This window comes from Clytia hemisphaerica, unplaced genomic scaffold, assembly GCF_902728285.1.
Source record: "Clytia hemisphaerica strain Z4C2 unplaced genomic scaffold, Clytia hemisphaerica genome assembly, whole genome shotgun sequence".
NCBI classification, from domain to species: Eukaryota; Metazoa; Cnidaria; class Hydrozoa; order Leptothecata; family Clytiidae; genus Clytia; species Clytia hemisphaerica.
The window spans coordinates 340969-359969 of NW_027104203.1; the positions used below are offsets into that span (position 1 = coordinate 340969).

The 19001-nt window shown below is 36.4% G+C and overlaps 1 long non-coding RNA gene across 1 annotated transcript; it reads right to left on the reverse strand.

Annotated features, from left to right (window-relative positions):
* Positions 1-3052: 3052 nt before the first annotated feature.
* On the reverse strand, positions 3053-18249 carry LOC136815309 (uncharacterized). The gene is made up of 3 exons (XR_010847705.1): positions 18160-18249; positions 4393-4738; positions 3053-3669 (listed from the first exon to the last, which is right to left on the reverse strand). It is a non-coding gene; the product is annotated as an uncharacterized lncRNA (long non-coding RNA).
* Between the last annotated feature and the right edge of the window lie 752 nt (positions 18250-19001).

A 19001-nucleotide genomic window follows, 5' to 3' on the forward strand; every position in this document is an offset into this window, starting at 1 on the left:
GCCGGACAACTATTCCACCGGCCGCCGAAGAACGACTTCGATGGCTGAATTTCCGGTGAATTCTGACCCTGACCCCCCCCGATAATAAATAAATAATCAGAGTAATCAAACAGGCTAAGGGGATGCAGGCAGCCTACTGAAAAGTGTGCCGTGGTTAGTAGGAAATCCTGCCTAGGTCACGTGATATTACAATAGAATTTCGCTCGACAAAGCTTTCGCGGTTTTTTTCAGGCTTTAAAAATCTATGTTCCTAACCTGGGGGGGTGTACTAGGGTTGGCGAATGAGGGGTATGTGCGGACGGGACCTCTGAAAACCGACCCATAGAGAGACTGATTTTTTGCTGAAAAGGTGACCCTTAGAGAGACTTTTTGAAATTATTTTTTCGATTTTTGAAAAAAGTCATACCCCTAGAGACAGCCTCGTGACTTTATTACAATTTTTTTTGGAAATCAAAAAAATTTCCTAAAAATCCTGAATTTTCCGACCCTTAGAGAGACTAATTTAAAACTTTCAGATTTTTCCGACCCTTAGACTTAGAGAGACTTTGAAAGATGAAAATAACGACCCTTACCGTCCGCACATAACCGCCATCCCTCCCCTGGGGTTCTTAAAAGGTAGGGTACCCCAATTGAGGCCCCAATTGGGGTACCCTACCTTTTAGGAACACCGTATTTTCGAAGCAAAAAAAGTTAATAGTATCGCAAAAAATATTGCTCTATGCCAATTGTTTCCGGAAACCTGCGAAGCTTCTTATTGGTCAAGCGTTGAAATTCTTGTAATGTCACGTGACCTGGGTAGGATTTGCTACCTAACACTGGCACACTTTTCAGCCAAAGCAGAGGGCCAACACATAGATTATATAAAACTAGATAGAGCTACTCTGTATTTCCCAAGCAACGGTAGGTGAAGCAAAATAATGCACTATCTCTATTGCTGAGAGTAGGTCACAGTCATCATCATCATCATCCTTCGACCGTTAGGTCACAGTACGTTAAGTGATGCTTATTGTATAAAAGGATGTGATGAGTTGACAGTCATTTTAGCCTAAGAAAATCGTAGAGATAGCTTACTCTTAGGTGCCAAATAAACGGGGGGGTTCAAATAAACGGGGGGGGGGGGTTGGAAAATTTTTGAAATTTCAATAAACGGGGGGGACCTAATTGCCGGGGGGGTTGGAAATTGTACTTATGAAAACCCAAAAATAAGGTAAATATAGGCTAAAATCAGGCTTTTTGGAGCAAAATAAGGGGACTTCTTTTAGCCAAGTGAAAATATTCTTTAAAATTAATAAACGGGGGGGTCTTAATAAGGTCCAGGGGGGTTGGAAAATTTTCAAAAAATTAACAAGCGGGGGGGACCGTTTATTTGGCACCTAAGAGTATAGAGCTAGAAAACTGACGAAACTTAATTTTGTCATTTTATCATTGGAATTGAGACTTTTTAATAAAAATTTTGATGAAACTATAAAATATAATGGTTCTATAAAGTCACTTCAATTTGCTTCAATCAAGAATTACATTTATTCTCAATGTGATGCTGGAAATATAAACTGGATATGAATTGACACTCGTTGGCAGTAGAAAATAGCTTTTGATACTCTCAGCGCACGTGTTTAAGGGAAATGAGCCTATATGACAGGTGTTATATGTATCATGCGTATTATTATGTGATATATATTACTCTCATATTACTCTCGGGTACCTAATAGCCGGGGGTGGGGGGGGGGTTGGAAAAAATCTCAAAACTTAATAAGCGGGGGGGGGGTTGGAAAAAAATGTCCTGAGTGGAAAATTTTTGAAAAGGAGGCTAATACAGCTGAATTAGGACAAAAAAGGGAACTTTCAAAAACATTTCCCCAAAAATTAATAAGCGGGGGGGGGGGGTTGGAATAAGAATGTCCTGGGTGGAAAATTTTCGGAAAAATTAATTAGCGGGGGGGGGGGGGCGGCTATTAAGTACCCGAGAGTACATTTACTTTCAAAATCGTACTTTTGATGTATGTTTATTATTTTTCGGTAGCCGGTAATTTTTTCAACTTCTGAACTGAAACTAGCAACTTCCCAACTCGAAAGTAGCAACTAGCAACTTCTCGACTAGAATTGTTCCCTAACTCGCTACAACAATGTTCTTCGTTGATTTTTTAATTGCCTGGGCGATGATCCCACGTTTATCGCTTCGTAGTTCACTCTATGCGCATTGTCTGTGTCTGTTTGACAAAAGATTCCCGTACGGAGACCTCTGCGATGAAGTATGATTTATAAATAGCGACACTTCACTCATCGTCTCTCACCAATACTCCATCGCAGCGGTCGGTTTGAAAAATCTCAAATGACAAAAGACAATGACAACGACCTTCTACGGCAATGAATTTTGAAATTAGCCGTAGAGCCTGGGTCTGTGCACAGACAAGCCGATGACGACTATTTTCCTTTATACCTTATCGGGGAAAACTTCGTGGGGGGAAAAATATTCGTCACTTGCTGGTTTTGGTAAACGCATTAAAGTCGGGGAAAATTTTCGTCGGGGAAAAATATTCGTCACTTGGCCGAAATTTCGTCACTTTTCCCCGACGAAGTTTTCCCCGATAAGGTAGCTTCTAAATTATTGATTTTCTAAAAAAATTCACAATTCACTTTCAAAGTCCCAGCAAAAGTGATGAGGTCACATCAGAACCATCAAAAAAGGTAAAAAATTCTCACCACAAGTTTTTGTAACATTCTGCTCCAGAAGTTCTGGACCTAATATTGATCACTTAAAAAAATTAATTTGCTTCTAACAAGTCTGTACACACGAAGGATGTTTTCAGAACATATATGCTTAGATTACCTGAAAGCTTTTATTTTATGAGGTAGTGAATTTTTTTTTGGCTAATTCCAGAGCTTGAGCCTTTGCAACAAAATATATATTCTACTGTATTCGTCCAAAGAAAAAGTGTGTTAAATCCGACGATTTTTGAAGTCTTCAACCTGTCTCAAAGTATTTTGGACAGGCAAAATTAAAATCTACTTGAAATTCTAGTCTAGCATTGCGAACGTAAAGAAAATTCAATAATTTAATCTGTTTTACTATTTTTTTTACAGAGATAGGTCCAAAAAATTAACTGAAATTATTTAACAAGATAATAAAGAAAAATTAGGATTAGTACTCCTAGAAAAAATCTAGCAAATTAAAATCAAACAGAAATTAGGGCATTATCCAACTATTTAGCAACGTAAAACGATTACAGTAGGCAAGGGAATTATTCTTTACAATAAGTTAAAAATTAGTCTTAAAGTGAAATCAAATTAACTATGATGCTTTTTTTCTACAAAAAGTTACACCTGGTTAGAACAAAAATTTATTTTGTACAAAAACAAATAATCTATGTGATGATGTGTTAAATCTAGGAACCCTGTAGTATACAAGAATTATCTATAAAAGACCTTGCTTTTTCCCGACCAAAAAGTGACTCTAACTATTGCAAAGTGAACTGATAATTTAATGTGTCGCATACACTAACAGCGTCATTAAAACCTCATTTACTGACTTGATTGACAACAGCTTTGTATGATATATCGTCCATGTCGTGAGCCTCAACTTTTGCGTTGAGTTTGGGTGCTTTATTACAAACAGTTTTGAAAGTAGAAGAGTATCGCATTTTCAATTGCATCTTGGCTGTGTCTGGACACCTAGAAATAAAAGGTAGTCTTGTTATAGGATAATTCAAAAGCGCATGTGATACTAAAACTAAACAGCACTGTCGACCCATGGTGCTGCTCATGTGCGGCTTAAAATTACTAATATAGGCCTTTAAAACAGTGCAAAGAAAAGTTAAACTAATTTAACAAAAAATCGACCATTGCTGTGCATACAGGTGCATGTTCTAAAGGTTTGGGGATACGAGAAGGTTTTTTGCGTTGGTGCAATGCAACTTGCCCCATCCCTTCAACCTGAAACGTTTTCTCGTGTCTCCATCCCATTTTTTTTCTACCAATAAAACTGAAATCGAGAACACTTTTAATACAATTTGTGTTTCTCTCACTTTTTGTCCCAGGGACGAAATCAGCATAAAAAAAAACCATGGGACACGCACATTGTTCTTGTGTGGTGGGATGGAGCATGTTGCATTGCACCAACGCGAAAAAAATTTCTCTTGTCCCCAAGCCATAAAGGTTTATCCATTTATTTATCCATTCTAAAACAAAAATCGGCCAGATTTTCCAAAAATCAAAACAATTTCGTTTTTCTCACTTTGTACACCTTAGAATTCCCCCGGCTAGCGACTTTCCAAATTATGGAGACAGCTGATGAACATCAGACTTTAAAAAAGTACTCAATGAGAAGATTATTAAACCTACTAAGATATAATTTAAATATAATCAGCAGGCTTCATAATTTTGAACAGATCTTACCAGTTGATAGCAATTAACTTAGATTTGGGGCGCCACTAGGGAGTGGATATTCGATGTAGAAAACTGCTATTGCACAATCATCTTGGCTTTCTTTAAAGTATTGATGAACAGCGTAATAAATGGCAGGGATATCACCGTGTTGTCCTTCATATTCTTTAGCACTTTCTCCTTTCATGACGCTTTTAATGATAGCAACTTCTTCTGGGGGTGAGCGATTGCCTTTTGGTGGTGGTGCATCAGCAATTGGTCTGATTTTCAAAATAACAAAATCATAAGGATTCTTTGCTATTTCTTTGAAGTCCTGTAGAGACTCCAATGATGTCTTCTCGATTTTAATTCCTGAATCCTAAAATAAAGAAAAAGTAAATCCAAAAAAACATCTTTGAAAGCCAAAACTAAAGCTGTCCAAAGTATTGGCACATAAATACAGACGAACAGATAGACAATCTCAGGTTCTAGCAGCTAGCTCGACTTAAGTTGAGAAGAATTGAGAAAGTAGTACCGGGTGATCCAAAAAAACTTAAGATGTTTGGTAACACAGAATGGATCAAGACATGAACTCGAATTGAATGTCATAAACATAAGGAAGAATAAGCTCTAACTTAAATTTTGAGCTGTTAACTTTTAAACCTGGTTCAGTAGTTCTTGAATAACCTATTTTCAAAATATCAAGGCATAAAGAACTAACTTACAATTGCTACAAAGTGTTTCATGATTGCACCAGCATGAAACATCGTGTAGCAATTGTAAGTTAGTTCTTTACCTCTTAATATTTCGCTCCAATTTTTACGAACTTTCTTGAGCACTTTGTGATTCTGATGCGAAAATGGGCATACGATAAGTGGGACGCTCAAATGGGACGGTAGTGGGACCCTCAAGTTGGACGCTAAGTGAGACGTTCGAACGGGACGGTAAGTGGGTAAATGTTTTGTCTTTATATCGTCAAACAAAGCTTTAGAATCAATTCATTTCCGATTATATTCAAGATCTGTTTTTTTGCTGCTACTCTTAATTATTTGTTAATGTTAATTTAAATTTTATTGACTTACTAATTCTAAAGGGTTGCTACTTGAAAGAGACTACGTATATACTACACATCATCTTAGAGGAGGGCTTATTACCGACAACAATTTTTAATAAAAGTTTCATCTCACGGGTTTTCCCTTTCACGCAAACAATGTGGATACTTTTTGTTTGATGAACCAATATAAATGAAAAACTTGGAGTTTCTAAACGTCGACCAGAAATGATGACCACAACCAGCGACCAGATAAATCTGGGTTAGAGTTTTTTCTCTTTCTCCAACGTAGAGTGTCTCTACTAATCATTTGAATATATTTAATATTGAAGAGTAAGCTCCCTTTCTCATATAATTAAAGCCACGTGCCAAATACGTAAAACAACCATTTCGACCCTCTTGAAGCTTGATTATAGTGTCAATTTCTATCCTTTTGTATTATCAGCATCACAATAATTAGTGGCACAAAATTTTTTGAAAATGGTTTGAGAAGCTCTGCATTTCATCATCAGTCATCAGATTGTTATTTCTGTCGAAATTAGTCATTTTGTCAGCATAAAGACAATAGGATAATCGATTAGACTCATATCTCTAAAACCGTCTATCTATTCATACTAAAGGCATCTCATTCAGCATGATTAAAATATTTGGTTTGACAAAGCTTACAAACATCATACTTAATGACCCTGTCAATATTTTTGTCAAATAGTGTCACTTTGTCAAGAAAATGACTGGTTACTTCAAAGGTCACTTTTTAGAATTCTGAGGACTTGATTTAAACATTCTCTACGGTGGAGAGAGCAGATAAACTCTATAATACAAATTTATCTGGTCGCCGGTTGTGGTGGCTGGTCGTAGTCGCCATTTCTGGTTGATGTTTAGAAACTCCCTGAAAAACTTCATGTGAAAGTTAGACAAAAGAAAATAGACTTCGAATTTTTTTACTTTAGAATGTCCATGAAGAATAAAGTAAAAAAGTCTGTTACAGGGGGGTGGTGGACGACGGCAGAATTCTGAGGCAAAATGTTTTTTTTAAATTCCTGGATTTCCAATACAAAAGCAATTAAAACTCCTGGATTTCCAAAACAAAAGCAATTAAAACTCCTGGATTTCCAATACAAAATCAATTTTTTGGTAGAAAAATCTGGAATTTCTGGAATTTTCAAACTTTTGACAAATTATGTGGAATTAGTCGGGAGATCCATACTCTCTATTCAAACTTACACCACATAAGCAAAAATCCCATCAGAAGCTATTCGTTGAGAGTATGGTATTTTTGACAAAAAAGCCAAAAAAGCCGTTGATAAGGTTAGCCAATCAGGTTCGCGCACTTCCAATCAAAACAAGCGATACTTTTATGGACCTACCTAGTTATGCATTTAACACATACAATTGATATCTACCTGAGCGTGACCATTAAAGAATCATTCAGAACACAAATAGTGACGATCTATTAAAATTAGTCGTTTGTTTCTTATAAAAAATCGTTTAGAAACCAAAATTTCATGCTCTTGAAATATTCTTTCATATTCAAGCAAGCAAAAAAACATCTACCTCATAAAAGTTAAAACAAATTGAGTAATTTGACTAAGAACATTGATGTATGCTTATTAATAGTGATTCTTATAGATAAATGTGCATTATTTGAGCTGAAAATTTCGTTTTTTACAAAAATCTGCTTGAGCCATCTTTTACCTACTTTCATGCAGAAAATTAGAAAAAAACAATGATCCAATATTTCACCAAGTCCAAAAAACCAGTTTTTTAGCCGTTTTTTGGCCCAAATTTGCCGAAAATTTTTTTCTTTGAAAATTGGGCTACATTCAAGGGTTTATAGTTATGCATCTTTGTGTAAAAAATCAGAAAAAACTAATGAGCCAATCTCGAGAAAAGCTAGTAACTAACGAACAAACGAACGGATGGACGAACGAACGAACATACAACGGTTAATTTATAGGACCTCCACCGAGGTAGGTCCAACAATAATATCACGTGATTTCAACAATTGTTTAAAGGCCAATAAAATTCTGGGACCAGATTTGGCATCTACAAAAATACCTGGCTACTGTTTTTTCTATATTATTATTCGTAACTAAATGCTATAATTTTTTCACTATTGTCTTCCCTAGTGATTAAGTTTGTTTTGAATCCACGCGTGAAAAAAAGAAGGATCTCCAAGAGCCAAGAAATTGAAAACTAAGTTTTGGTTTGAAATTTTTGGTAGGAATTTCACAACATTTTTACTAGTGCATGGCATCAAATCAAAGCTGAATGCTTCTGCTATTCAGCCATATAATTTGTCTTTCCAAAACTTATTCTGCTCAAACGTATGAGTCAGTTTTCTATGGTATGGTAAAACAAATTTTCTCATTAACTTTTTTCAAATTTTTTGATTTGTATGTGACGTCATTTGACGTTTGAACTTTTGATTGCCTTTTGATTGGTCTTTTTTTCTTTCTCAAAATGGCAGAAAATGTAAACAAACTAACTGAAAATTCCAGATTTTTGGGATGTTAGCTCCAACAAAGCAACATACAATGATTTGTCTCAGCTTATTTATCCCCTCCAGAGACAACTTTTCTACCAAAATAGGAAAGCCCTCAAATTTTCATAAGAAAATGAAAACTTTCATTTCAAAGAAGCAAAAACTTCTCCAAACTTAATCAACCTGTAGAAATTTTGTATCAGGAGTTGCCAGTTTCAAATTTTATTGGACCTCTCTGCGAGGAAATTTTTCTAAGAAAAGAAACTCTCATCTGCTTTGCAAATTTTTTTTCAAGAAATTGGGAAAAACTTGTTAAATAATGGCATAGTTTTGGAAATCTCATAAAATCTCATAAAGTTTCAGACATGGGGTGGGACTATTTTTAGGTTTTCAATTTTGATATGTGGCTTGTGTGATCCCCTTTTGACCAGAATGTGTAATTTACAGACCATAATGTGTAATTTACAGACCAGAATGTGTAATTTACAGACCGGTCTGTAAAATATTGCCAGATATTCCAAAAATTTTAAAAATTCAGATTTTGACTAGTTTCATGAATCCTAGCTTGTGTGCAGGTAAATCGGACCATGGAATCACCTTTTTTGATCAAATTTTTACTTTGATCTTTGAATTAGCTGGTGGGTCTGTAAAATACACATGTTCCAGAAAATAATTTTTTAATTTTTTTTCAAAACTTGGAAGCTTACATCCATGTCCAACTCTCCTTCTAATAAGCTGTTGAAAAGATATTAAATTTTGAATCTGAAAAAGTGTTTTTTTCAGGGGGGGGGTCAATATCCAGATACCAAACCCAGGGCCCGGGGGTGGTGTCAATTTTTTTTTTCAAATTTCAAAAAGTCAAGTTGGTATCGATACCAAAATGAGGGGGTGGGTGCCCCTTTTTTTAATTTTTGCTGAATTTGAAATTGGTATCTGACTTAAAACGTTGTATAATGTAAGTATAAAAACTCATTTGAATCGTTTTCACTATACCCTGATTCCATATAAAAGCATTCTTCATTCTCTAATTAAAATTTTTATTTAACTTTTGCTGCTCTCAATCCTTTCAATCAACCAAAATTTATTCAAAACTAGAGTTGAACAAACTGAATCAAGTCTTAGCAGATCTTAGAACTTTTTTAGTCGTGATGAAATTTTTCTGTACATAACGTTGATCATAGGCTATGTTACAAAGACTCTAGGCGCACCTAATACAATGAGTTTTTTATCTAGTCTAGTTTATCAACTAGTTTTATGAATTTGATACATTTTGCCAATTCAGTTCAAGAAACTTAATTTTTTTTGTGTTAGAATAAGAAAAACTTGTTTTCATTTTCAGGAGTCTAATGTGGGGTACATAATATAATATAAGTGATTAATAAGAGGAATGTTCTTTGAATAAAAACATCCACAGATTTTGTTTAGCGTCCCTTGTATGCAGTATCCTATGCATATAACTTCTTGCATTTTTACCGGGTAGCTCAGTCGGTAGAGCATTCACCTTACAATCTAAGGTTTGGGGTTCAATCCCGGTCACCACCAACTCAGTGGATGAGTAGCTTAGATTGGGTAACCTGATCTAGGCGGTAAGTTACTGGGAGCTGAGAGTAGGTGTGGCGCTCCACCTCAGCATTCGATCTCCCAGGTCTAGCGCAAATAGAAAAGGGGATAGACTCCCTCACTCCCGGCTCCACCGACAGCCACCAAATGAATATACTCATATTCTTACTTACTTATTTATTTTTACTGATTGCCAATTTAGGGGGGGGGGGTGGGTCCCCCTTTTTCAGAAAAATTGGGATTTTCAAGTTTGTATCGATACAAATTTAAGGGGTGGATCTATGGCGCGCCAAAGCGGAAATAAATACTATCTTTCATTTCGCGACACTATCTTTCATTTCGCGGCACTATCTTTCATTTCGCGGCACTATCTTTCATTTCGCTGCACTATCTTTCATTTCGCGGCACTATCTTTCATTTCGCGGCACTATCTTTCATTTCGCGGCACTATCTTTCATTTCGCGGCACTATCTTTCATTTCGCGACACTATTTTCCCAAAAAAACATTATCTTAATTGAAACAATACTCTCTTTTTCATAAGATACTATCTTTATTATGGAAGCCGAGAAGTGCCATCGAGAAAAAAAATATTTAATTTTTAGTAAGAAAAATTAAATTTAGAAAAATATCAATTCAGAGAAAAAACTAAGTTCACTTCAGAAAAAACTGTTTTTAGAAAAAAGTTTTTTTTGGGAGAGCCTGATTCCGTGCATGCTTACACCAAAAGTCCACCGTCTGAAAAAAAATTGAAAAAAGAAAAACTTTTTGGCCTGATTCCTCCCGGGCCACACACTTACTTACAACTTTCGTTTTCATACTTCCTGGATTTGTTTTTGGATTTGACTTTTGTTCAGACCAGATTATTTTTTTGCACATCACATAGATGTCAATCCACAAACAATTCAAGTTGACAGAACCGATATTATGCTCAATATTTAATACCATAGATATATAAAAGCGCTATATCTATGTTAATACCTTTTATTTATCGGGGAAAAAATGTCGAAGTTTTATTTCGTCAGGGGAAAAAATCGTCACCTAGAGGTATTTTCTTCACTTTCTCCCGACCAAAATTTCAAATTAGTCACTTTTCCCCGACCAAATTTACTATTTAGTTAGTCACTCTCACATGACTAAACTGTCCAAATGAAATGGTTTTCTTCACTTAGCTCGAAAATAGATCTTGTAATTCGACGTTTATAAAACACTAATTTCGGTTAATAAAGGTGTAAAAAATTTGGATTTGAAGTTTGGTTGGCGGGAAAATTGAGTAAAAGTTTTTGGTCGGGAATAAAAAAATCGGGTAAAAAAAGTTTTGGTCAGGTGATGAAATGTTTGGAATAAATTTTGTTGGGGAAAAATTTTGTCACCCCTTCAAAATTTTCGTCACTTTCCGCTGACATTTTTTCCAATAATAACAACGTAGGTAAAAAAATTTCTGATTTTTTGCATAAAAGTAGAGTATCATAAATAGGTAGGTAACGGTTGCGTTAGATTTCGGTAACAAAAATTAATGTGCATAACAAACAGCGAAAAGCGCTAAAATTAAAACCCGCGAGAAGTAGTTCCAATTAATAAGGTATGTTTTAAGGTTTTAATTTTTTTTTCTAAAGTAAAATTAAATTTTTTTCTCTAAATTAATAATTTTTCTAAGTTTTATTTTTTTTACTAAAATAAAATTAAATATTTTTTTCCCAATTTAAATTTATTTTTCTAAAATTAAATATTTTGTTTTTAAATTTAAATCCTTTTTCTAAAATCAAATATTTTTCTCTGAATTCAAATTTATTTTTCTAAAATTAAATATTCTTTTATTCTAAAATTAATTATTTTTTTTCTGAAATTAAATATTTTTTTGCCGATGGCACTTCTCGGCTTCCATAAAAAAGATAGTATCCCGTAAAAAAGATAGTATTGTTTCAATTAAGATAATGTTTTTTTGGAAAGATAGTATCGTTTAAAAAAAGATAGTGTCGTTTTAATAAAGATAGTGTCGAGAAATAAAAGATAGTGTCACGAAATGAAAGATAGTGTTGCGAAATAAAAGATAGTGTCGCAAAGTGAAAGATAGTGTCGTGAAATGAAAGGTAGTGTCGCGAAATGAGAGATAGTACAAATAAAAAGAAACACCATAACTCCAAATTACAGTCAAAGGCCTTGGAGAGCTGAGGCCATTGTTTTTTCAGAGCAACAGAAAAAACATAAACATAAACAAAAGTCAAGAAGAAAACGAATACCGGGTAGAGGCTGCTGATCCCGGGGCCTAGGCCAAAGGTAGCCCAACCCACCTGAGTTGTTTTATACTCAGAAGTGGCCGATCAAGCGGAACTTGTTTGGCTTGTGCTGGCTATCAAGTATCAACCTGGACAAAAGACCAAAGACCGCATAGCTTAAACACACCAGGTTAGCCCTGGACTATTGAGGTATTACTTTACTTTTTGCTTCTTTCCGTCCAACGCTTCATTCAATCTCACGTCTCAATACAAGGGTCCTGTGGCTGGTCACCCAGGCATTTCGCCAAATCCTGAGGAGCAGCTGCACATGACAGTGAATGGTTTCCCATGTGCAGCTGATCAGGTATCTCTTATCCTGAATTATCTGCTTTTTTTTGTTCGTCCAACTAATTCGTTCAACTAGTTCTCCTGTTGGCAATGTAATTTTACTGAATCACTGAGTTAAGTACCTACCCAGTCTCTGGTTTGGTGCTGTTTGTTTGCAGCCATGCCAACTCAACAAAACTCTCAAAACACCATGAGGAATGTTGTGTCGGTTGAACTCATCAATAGTTGGAAGCAAGTTCTTGCTGAACTAGCGGAAGAGGCCAGCAACGAAACAATTAGAAATTGCATCAGACTCTACGATCCAGAAAAGCCAACCAAAGATAACGTAAAAACGCTGAAATCGTGTCGAAAGGATCCTATTATGGAAACATTGAACTTCCTGTCAAAAAAGACTAACTCTATGAACAAAGATGAAGCCATTGAAAAATTATGTGTGGTTATACAAAGCTATTTTCCAGATATATGCCAAATATGCAACCAGTCATACAGAATAAAAATACATGACAGTTCACTCCTAAAATGCGGCTCCTGTGGGCAAGAAGTCCATCGACCGTGTTACCTAAATCTGTTAAAGAACATGAATTTTATTGATCAAGATGAGGAATTGAGAGACTTGGTATACCAAATTCCTGGTATGTTTTATCTTTGCCAACATTGCCAGGAAAACACAATCAACTTTCCACACAATACATATAAAGCTGCCAATGCTAATGTCAACAATGTCAACATTAACTCTACCCAAACACCTACACAAATAACCACAACAACTAACACTACTATCCTTACTGACTCTCCTGAACAAACACCTACACCCTCACCTGCCAAAAGTAACACTGATCTCTCATCAGACACCTCAATACCCCCTCTACAAAGACGATCAAGAACTCTTCCACCAATCCCACTTACACCAAATGTTATTCTAGACAATAAAAATGAAGAAGCAAACAAAAACCTTGATGATGTTAATCATCTAGGGAGAACAGATTTCATGAAGAAAAGATTTCTTAGAGAGATTGAGAACAACACAAAGCTCACATCTGCAACCTCCCAACCCTCTGAAGAATCAAAAGATCTCAACAAGACCAACAACAATACACCTCCAACCTGTCGATTCTATATGAAAGGAAAATGTAAGCATGGTATTCGCGGTAAAAACTGCCAGTACACCCATCCTAAAGCCTGTCCAAAACTCATGAAATACGGAAACAAAGGTCCAAGAGGATGTAATGCTGGAACTAACTGTGCACAGTTTCACCCCAGAATGTGCTCTTCCTCAATTAAAAGTGGTACATGCTTCAATACCCACTGCACTTTTGCACACGTCAAAGGGACCAGATCCATGTCAAAGAAATCAGATCTTCCAACAAAGAACCACAGAGAAACTAACGATTCATTGGATTTTCTCAAAATACTGGACAACTTTCGCCTGCAAATGATCTCATTCATCAACGAAAGTCTCAAACTGCCACCACAAACTCACCCTACTCAAGAAGTGTCCAAGCTGGTAAATCAACAACGATACCAAACCCAAGCCACAATTCCACCACCACTTCACTTGGGGAATCTGAACTTCAACCAATCAAACCAACTATCCAATCCAAACTTCAAGATGATGCAACATTGAGAAACTTCATGTTTTTAAACATCCAAGGTCTTTGCCCTCAGACCAAACACTCCTCAGTACCATATCTGAGGGAAATTTTGAAGTCAGAGAATCACATTTTTCTAGGACTGACAGAAACATGGCTATCCAAAGGTCATAACGAGGCGGAGCTAGAAATTGACGGATATAAGCTATTTCGAAAAGACAGAAATAGAAAGAAATCTAGATATGGCAGATACAGCGGCGGAGTGGCTTTCTATTTACAGGATGATATTGCTCCTCTTTTCGAACCACTATTGGAATTCTCCAATGGGGTAAACGAAGCTCTCCTTCTATACTCTAAGCAACTTAATGTTATTCTTGGAATACTTTACAGACAACCGACCAACAAAATTCACAAATCAGATGGTCCTGAGTTCATTCAAATGCTCGCTTCAATAACTTCAAAGATTGATACCATTAGCGACTGCACCCCAGACATTTATATTTGTGGAGACTTCAATATTCCACACACATTGATCAACGATACATACACACAAACAAAAAGCTGTGATAATCAGCTTATATATATTTTAACAGATTTTATGATGCACCTAAACTTAAATCAGACAATTCATAAACCAACACATAAAGACGGAAATATTTTAGACTTTTTACTAACAAACAATCCAGATATGGTTTTCGACTACCAAGTCACTCCTACCATTCATTCAGATCACCATATGGTCCAAGTTGCAACCCATATGACTTTCGACAAAACTTGTAAAAATTTTACCAAGAAAACCTCACACAACAAATTTGACAATTTTAATTTTCACAGCCACAAAATTAATTGGGAAAATATTAAAAAAGATTTACTAAATATTGACTGGCATGCTATTTTAAACCCCATTTCAGACCAAGACGAACAATATGATACTTTTCTTGATAAATGCATAAACGTTATCACTGAAAATCAAGTCCCTTCAAGAATGTCAAAGAAATCAACAAAAACCATTATACCCAGAGATAGAAGAGTGCTGATGCGAAAACGCCTAAAGCTAAAGAAAAGGAAATCAACTCAAAAGATTCACCAAAAACTTATCGATATTGAACTTAAACTTCAAGAATCATACTCCAATGAAAGAAAGAACCAAGAAACAAATGCTACTTCGAAAATAAAATCCAATCCAAAATATTTTTATTCGTACGCAAAACGCTTTTCAAAACACAAACCGAAGGTTGGACCATTGAAGGATCCAAAAACCAATCAACTGACAAATGACAGTCAAAAAATGGCAAACATTCTACAAGATCAATATACCTCTGTTTTTATGGAGCCACTACCCAACTATAACTTGCCAGAAATCACCGAAAATCAACCAAATCTAAGTGATATCGACTTCTCAGAACAAAATATTATAGAGGAGATCGACACTTTATCCTCCAATGCTGCAGCAGGACCTGACGGCTTCCCTGCAATTTTCTTAAAACAAGTCAAGTCACAGATTGCGGCCCCTCTCTCTCTAATCTGGAGAAATATACTTGACAAAGGCTACACACCTCAACTTTTGAAAACCAGTTTCATCACACCCATCTTTAAAAAAGGCAACCAAGGCCTACCTGAAAACTATCGACCTGTAGCATTAACTTCGCATGTAACCAAGATCTTCGAGAAGATTGTCAGAAAACGGCTACAAAATCATCTAGAAGAAAACGACCTCTTTAACGATAATCAACATGGATTCAGGTCTGGAAGATCATGTCTTAGCCAACTTCTATCGCACACAGAACGACTCATTCATCACATTGAAAAAGGACGTAACGTTGACGTTATTTACCTTGATTTCAGCAAGGCATTTGACCGTGTAGATCATACAATCCTACTCCATAAAATCGAGAGAAATGGTATAACTGGCAAATTACTGCAATGGATCAGATCCTTCCTTACCGGTAGGACCCAACAAGTATCTGTTGACTACATCCTCTCCAAAAAAGCAGAAGTCATTTCTGGCGTCCCCCAAGGATCAGTTCTTGGTCCACTTCTCTTCCTGATAATGATCCAAGATATTGACACTAACATCCTACATTCATTTCTATCTTCATTTGCCGACGATACACGTTTAATGAAGGAGATCTCTAATAACACTGATGTTCAATTTCTACAAAACGACCTTGATGTGGTGTATCAATGGACATCATTAAACAACATGCAGCTCAATGGCTTGAAGTTTGAACATCTTAAATACGGAAAAAATGAAGAACTGAAAGAACACTCAAGTTACCTCTCAGACACTGGCTCTCCTATCGAAACCAAGATGGACGTGAAGGATTTAGGAGTCACTCTGGATGTTAACATGACATACAGCAAACACATTACAAACCAGATCGAGAAAGTCCAAAGTATCATTGCTTGGATCCATCGAACGTTCAAAACAAGAGATTGTCAAGTAATGCTAACTCTTTGGAAGTCACTGGTACTACCACACATTGACTATTGCTCCCAGCTGTGGTCACCTTCAAAAAGATATCTGATCCAACAACTGGAATCACTTCAAAAATCTTACCTGAATAGAATCCCTACACTTCAACATCTCAACTATTGGGAGAAGCTCAAAGAACTTAAACTATACAGCCTGGAGCGGCGCAGAGAAAGATACAGGATTATCTACACCTGGAGCATCCTAGAACAGCTTGTACCAAATTTTAACTATGCTGAAAACAAAGGTGGCATCTTCAGTTACGATAACCAGAGACTGGGTAGAAAATGTTATCTAAAAGAGGTGAACATAAGGCAAAAAAACATATGGAGAGACTCCCTGTCAGAAGAAGGTCCCAGACTATTTAATGCCCTCCCACAATCCATCCGTAACCTCAAAAACTGCTCCAAAACTAGTTTTAAACATCAATTGGACCATTTTCTCAATTCACTACCGGACGAGCCACTGCTGCCGAATTACTTTCCTCTTAGGAGAGCTGATTCAAATAGCATCAAAGTCATGGTCCATCATCGGATTTCTCAAATTGGATGATTGTTGAGACGAACAAAGAAGCCTTCAAAAAGTATCAAAAAGTAAGTAAGTATTTATTTCCGCTTTGGCGCGCCATATGGATCCCCCCTTTTTCAGAAAATCAGGATTTTCATATTGGTATCGATACCAATTTAGGGGGGTGGGTCAACCCTTTTTTAGAAAATTGGGGTTTTCAAGTTGGTATCGATACCAATTTAGGGGGTGGTGGTGTCTACTACTTTCAAATCTCGAAAAGTCAGGTTTTTGGGCCCTGGGTTGGTATCCTGGACCCTGACCCCCCTGTTTTTTTCACTGTTTTTGGTGCCATCAGCTCTTACCCATTTCTGCCCCTTTCTGACAAAAAGAAGTAACCCACATGAAGTCAAAATTGAGAAAATCGACCAAACGCGTTTTATGCTGACATCGAATGCAGATAGTACATATCAAAAAACAAATGACTGATTATTGTTCTACTCATTGAAGATTAGCTTTGAGCATCACTGCTTTTCTCACAATGCTCACTGTTGCGGAGAAAATCAAGACCCTTGTTTTGTCAGTAAACCTCAACCAACAGAAATTGAAGAAAGAAGTAACTGACCAGTTTTTTGAAGAATATTTCTCACAAAAGGAAGTAAATGATACCTTTTTCTGACAAAAAGAAGCAAAACAGTCATTTACTTCTTTTTGTCAGAAAACATTCTCCAGAAAACTGTCAGTTACTTCTTTATTCAAAAAATTTTTTCCAGATTGGCAACTCAAAAAAATTTTTTTTAAGCCAAAAAAGTTAAGTTTCGACCCAAAGAAGCCATTTCAGTCAAAAAGTCAAAATTCATAAAAATGTGGGTTACTTCCTTTTGTCAGAAAGGGGCAGATTTAGCCTAGGTCATTTGTTACTGAAAGAGCTGTTTTTAAGCCACTTAAAATGGCATATCTTCAGAACTACTTTTTTCTGAGAGGTCTATGTTTTATGACCCCTCATTTTCTTGCATCTTTTACCCTTTTTCAGATGGACCTATTTTGTGATTATAGATGAGTGTTTGAAATTTTGCCCTGACCCCCCTACTGTACTTCGAAATCACACGAACAGGAGTAGACGGGTCTCCCGCCCCCCAGCTGATGTGGAATTTCCAAGGGTTCAAATAAATTGAGCGAAGTTTCCAAAGCACTTTGAAAAATTGACTGGATTTCCGAGTGCTTTTTATCTGAAAATTCCTGTCGTCCACCCCCTATATCGATTTTTTTCAGGTGTCGATATTAGACCAAATTACAGTACTTTGATCTATCAAACTACAAATTTGCACATAGCCAGTTGACTGCATATCAATGGCGCCATAGCATTCAGAGGGCACAATTTGTTTGGAGATTAGCAAAACCTCCTCATGACACCGCTAAATATTCTTCTAAAAATCAACAACTTCTTTGAACCTGGACTGGAGGAACTGGATTCTTTATAAATATAGTTGTTATCAAATTTAATTGAGGAGATTCGAGGAGCATCAATGAAAGCATGAATTATAATTAAATAAAAGTAGGTTTAACATACACTTACCATTTTGCTAAAATGTATATTATATCTGTTTCCTTGTTTTTGCAGATGAAATGGGCGGTCAGTGCTTCAGCTGAATTCTTTGAAATACTCTAAGCAGGCTACCATTTCGAGAAACGCGACGACCAGACTCCATAAAAGGAGCTTTTACACTCTCCTTCCTTGATTCTTTAATATTACTTTCGCTTTCGATAAAACAACACTTCTCCCCTTGTAGTAAATTAGAAGGGTGGAGAGAGGGCGGATGGTCTCATCTCATTCTTCCTCTGTTCTTCTTTAGCTTTTTTTGTGGCTAAAAAATGCTGAAAAATAAGAGCAATTTAAGAACAACCCCGAACCTGAAATGGCTGAATTTCAGCAAATTAAGGAGTGAGGCGTATATTGGCGTAAGGAGTGAGGCGTATATTATTGGCGTAGGGAGCGGAGCAACTTTTATGGGTGAATAAATCAAATACAGTATCCCAGAACTTTCGGGGTCTGTAGATAGAAACATTTGACTTGCATTCTGCGGGAGCGGGTGATATTAACCTCCAAGCAGCTCTTCGTGCTCCACTCATTCCACGCATGCGCTCTAAAGGGAATGGTTCTGCAATATGCCTTAGCAATGGTGATCGGTTATGAGATTAGGGTGATATCGTTTGTCAACCCTTTTGAACGGTGGCAACACCAGATGAAGGGGAGAAAAATAAAGGGCCATAGTCTGAATCGCAGATCTCTATAGATATATTTCCTTTAAGAGACATTTTTCGCTAGAGAATAAGCAGAAGCGTTTGGTCAGGTAAAAATAGTGATTTTACGCCCCACCGACCCAAACTCAAAGTTAACCCCATTACATATATAGATAG